Source organism: Hipposideros armiger, unplaced genomic scaffold, assembly GCF_001890085.2.
Source record: "Hipposideros armiger isolate ML-2016 unplaced genomic scaffold, ASM189008v1 scaffold_15, whole genome shotgun sequence".
Taxonomy (NCBI): domain Eukaryota; kingdom Metazoa; phylum Chordata; class Mammalia; order Chiroptera; family Hipposideridae; genus Hipposideros; species Hipposideros armiger.
The window spans coordinates 3077155-3082085 of NW_017731365.1; the positions used below are offsets into that span (position 1 = coordinate 3077155).

General features: G+C 42.7%; 1 pseudogene; it reads left to right on the forward strand.

Annotated features, from left to right (window-relative positions):
- LOC109371835 (ectonucleoside triphosphate diphosphohydrolase 1 pseudogene) overlaps positions 1-1944 on the forward strand; it is a 29702-nt pseudogene extending 27758 nt beyond the window's left edge.
- Positions 1945-4931: the final 2987 nt, after the last annotated feature.

Sequence of the window (4931 nt, forward strand, 5' to 3'; positions counted from 1 at the left end):
CTGCCGTGTGCAGCCAGCAGCCAGCGTGAGCGGCCAGCAGCCGCAGTGAGCGGCCGTCCAGAAGCCGGCGACTGATCTGCCTCACCCGGAAGGAGCGCGGTGATGGTGCCAACTTGGGCCAGTGAAGCAGCGTCCTCCCCAACTAGACTGAGGAACAAAGGGACAGCGACTTGTCTGTTCCCCTTCCCCCAATTCCCCACCGCTGTTCCCATCCCCCAATTCCCCAATAAAAATCTTAAAAAAGAAAAAAAAAAAGAAAAAAGAAAAAGACATCGGGTTTGAGGTTTCTTCCTAAGTAGGCCAATTCCTCCCACAATCTTGAGGGTCTGTTAGATCTTTGTTCCTTGTGTACCTCTCTCACTGAGACCAGCCACTGCAAGAAGAGGCTGGAAAAAAATTTAAAAAGAGCAGAGAAGAAGAAAACAAAAGCTGCCAATTATGGAAGATGTAAAAGGATTCTGAACTATAAAGATCTTGTTCCAGGAACATACTGATTATCCTTGGCTTCTCCTCTATCATGGCTGTGATTGTTTTGACAGCTGTGGTGCTGGCCCAGAACAAACCATTGCCAGAAAATGTTAAGTACGGGACTGTGCTGGATGCAGGCTCTTCTCACTCAACTTTGTATATCTATAAGTGGCCAACAGACAAAGAGAATGATACAGGGGAGGTGAATCAGATAGAACAGTGCAAGGTATAGGGTCTTGGAATCTCAAAATATGCTAAAAAAAATACATGAAATAGGCATTTATCTGACTGCATGCATGGAAAGAGCCAGAGAAATCCCAGCACCAAGAGAAACCTGTTTACCTGGGAACCATGGCAGGCACACAGTTGCTCAGCATAGAAAATGAATAGTTGGCAGACAAGGTCCTGGCTGTGGTGACATGAAGCCTCAGCAATGATCCCTTTAACTTCCAGGGTGCCAGAGTTATCACTGGCAAAGAGGAAGGTGCCTATGGCTGGACTATCATCAATTGTCTACTGGGAAAATTCATTAAGAAATTGAGGTGGCTCAACCGGATGCCAAATGAAAGTAATAGTCGGGAAACCTTGGGGGAGGCTCTATGCAAATCACTTTTGTGCCCCCAAAATCAGACTATTGAGTCTACATGGAATGCTCTGTACTTTCATCTGCATGGCACACACATAGCTCCTTGTGTTATGGGAAGGATTGAGCACTCTTGCAGAAACTGGCCAAGGACATTTGGGGTACAAACAAAGCCCTCAGGGACCCATGTTTAACAGTAGATACAACAGGGTAATGAACGTAAGTGGCCTTCAAGGCAGCCCCTGCACCAGGACACTTGAGACAATTCTTCCATTCTATCAATTGCAAATCCAGAGTATTGGGGGCTTTCGATGATGGCAGCAAAGCATCTTTAAATTCTTCAACATCAGTTATTGCCTTTATTTCCACTGTTCCTTCAATAGGATTTTCCTGCCACCACTCCAAGGGCATTTTGGGGCATTTTCAGCTTCTTCCTATGTTATGAAGTTTTTAAAACTTACATCAGAGGAACTCCCCTCCTCCCCCGAGGAGAAGGTGATTGACACGGTGGAAAACCTAAAGATTTTGGTGTATTCTCAACCTTGGGAAGAACTAAAGATATATTTTGGTGAAGTGAGGAAGTATTTGAGTGAATACTACTTTTCTGGAGCCTACATTATCTCTGTCCTTCAGAGGGGCTATCATTTCACACTTGATTCCTGAAAGAATAGTCATTTTATGGGCAAGCTCCAGAGCAGACATGGGATAGACTTTGGGCTGCACACAGAATCTGAGCAACATGATTCCAGCTGAGCAGCCATTGTCCTCACCTCTCTCCCATTCCACCTGTATTTTCCTCATGGTCTTCTTGTCCCTGATCCCTGGTCACAGTGGCTATCATAGGCTTGTTTATCTTCCACAAGCCTTCATATTTCTGGAAAGACAGGGCATAGCAGGAGCAGCTGAAATCTGCTGGCTGGAGTGAAAAAAAAAAACTTGCCTTTTCCTCCTGTGGGAGCCTTTTCCTCCACAGTGGAGTATAAGGTCATCCTTCCTTGCTCCCCAAGGCCAGTCTTGGCCAGTATGAAGCTTCCTTGGCTTTGCTGAAACCTTTCCTTGGGAGGTATTCACACCACCTTTTGCCTCAGGGACTTCCCAGCGGACCTTGTCTCTTTTGTGTGTCTTTCCCAATTGCCTCTGTCTCTTTTGTACTCTGTGCTCATGAAGACCTTAAAAACCTGCCACTTTTCATGATCTTTGCTTTATAAAAGAACAATGTTGGCTTTGTCCAGAAGAACAGAGTCCTGAGTCCTGTGCTAAGAAGTTGTGCTGCCTAAGAGAAGAATCTCAGCTGTACTCCTACAGACCCTTTCTCTCTGTTTCCCATTTATTAAGAAAGCCATACAGTGCCTTGGAGAGTGCAGACACACACCCCATTTCAAGCTTGCCCTCTGCATGGGAGAATTTTCTATACTAGGCAAATATGTGCTAGGGCCAAAGAGTCTCTCAAGAGAGCTTATGTGCTTGTGCAGTTAATACAATACTTAATCCAATCCAAGACAGGGATGCAGATGAGTCACATATTCCTAGGTGATGCCAAAATGCTACAGAGTGGAACACCCAGATCAGAGGTTTTTTTAAAAGCTGATGTACATATAGGCGTTCAGATATCAGGGTACGTACATGTTAGATATAAGTATATACATGTCAGGAAGAAAACAGTTATAACACAGGGTTGGGAAATGCATCTTCCACTGCATTTATTGGGGTTTTGTTTTTACTGTAGTAAAATACATATAACATAAAATTCACCACTTTAACATACACAATTCAGTGGCATTTAGTACATTCACAGTGTTGTGCAGTCATCACCACCAACGCTAGAATATTTTCATCACCAAGGAATTGGCTGGAGACAAGACCATTCCAGGATAGGCTCAAACCACAAACCTTTTAGGTAATAGCCAAATATGTTAACCAATTGCACCATGATGATGCTATTGAGGTTTAAAGCCATGCCATATCTTACTGCCTCAGGGTTTACTTTAGTGAGAGAGCTACATTAGTGTAAAGTGGCATGCCTTTTCAGTGTCATGGTATTTACACACCAAAATGTGTCAGGAATCAGATCTGAAACCCAGGTACGGCTCGATTTACTTATTCCATGGAATATTTTGCAGCTATGGACCTTGTCACAGAAATATGAAGAGACCTGTACCTTCTTCTCTTAAGGATTGCTGTAAGAGTTACCTGTAGAGCAGGAAGGAGTTGTAATGTGTTACTCTGACCTTTCCCCAGGCTCTCCAACTCTGGATCTGGGGACTGACTGTTGGGCTGATATGAGGCAGGGGAGGAAGGGGAGAAGGAAAAGCTCTCCCACAAACTAAAAGCCAAATATCCCTATACCTCTTTAAAAAGTCATTTTTTTTAACAACATCCAGGTAAATACAAGCTTAATAAAGCTGTGAATGGGAACATTTTCTTTTCTGATACCCACAATTGCACTTGTTAGACCTTGATTAGGAGCGAGAAGTCAAATAAGAACAGGTTTAAACTCTTTCTAGTGGTAGTTGGTTATATTGTTATAGCTAGTATTTACTGAGCATTTGTTGTGTACTATGCTTTGTGCCCAACTGCATTACATTCATTTTCTCATTTAATCCTCACAACAATCTGAAGGTAGGTACTACCGTTCCACTCCATAGAAACAGAAACTGAGGCTCAGAGAGGTTAAGTCGCTTGCTTAAACGGCTGAGCCAAAGCCTGGCATGCACTTCATCATTATTTTCTATCACAAATATACTGCTATACTGTCTCCTTATAACTTCTAAGCACACACTTAACTCTGCATGAATACAGGGCTTATGAGCATGGTGTAAAAGGAAGTAGACAGGTGACCTGTTTCCTGATGGAATTGTGTTTTAATATTGCTTTAAATCCACAAAGGCTGTCACGACAACACCAATACTCTGTTCCTGTACTTTTGCATGGTAACATACGTGGCGTACAATGTAATTAATGATTCCCATACTCGTGGCTTCTTATTTATACTGCTTGCTCACTGCACAGCAGTTCAGCATCAATTAAGTAGTAGTTGATAATGATGAAAATAAAAGGTCATATAAATAGAAAAAAAGTTTGCAAAATGTAAAACAATGCCACTGTTTCTCACTAGATTTTTTGGAAAATATAATTTAAAAATAAAAGCATGTTAACATGTTATACAGTAATTATCAATAGATATAATCTACACAAACGAAAGCTCTTTGTGATGCTCAACAATTTTTAAGAATGTAAACTTTGAGACCAATAGCTTGAGAACCCCTAGAGAAAGAATAGGGTTCCAGATCTAGATTTTTTTCAGGTACCTCGTGGTAGTAACCTGCCCCTGTGATTCATTCAGTTTCTTTAACTCAATACTCATCTTTGTGATGTGAGTAGCCAGCTATAGCTATTAATCTCTTCCATTTCTTGACGTTCACATATTGCATTATATGTGTATATAGGGACTGTCTCTAGAAGGATACACAATAAACTGGTACCAGTGGTTCCCCCTGGAAAGGGGAACTGGGAAACTGGGACGATGGCACCGTAAACCTTTCTGCTCTGATTTGTTTTTAATACATCATGTATGCATTGCCTAAATTTAATATTGAACAATTAAAAGTAAAACTACGCTTTTGTTGAGATGAATAGGAAGCAGAAGTCAGTAGTGTAGTGTTGTAAAGTAGCGTTGACTAACAATTACAAACAAAAAAAACTCGTTTTTCCGTGTCTACCCTCGCGGGGCTCACAACCACTTCACACAAATCCCTCCCACTGGCATCCCGCCCGCGGGAGTCAGGTCCCTCCTTGCCCACGGCCCCACCCCTCGCAGCCTCGGCCCCGCCCACGTAGCATCACTTCCGGTCGACCAGCTTCCCCGAACTCCCTCTAGCTC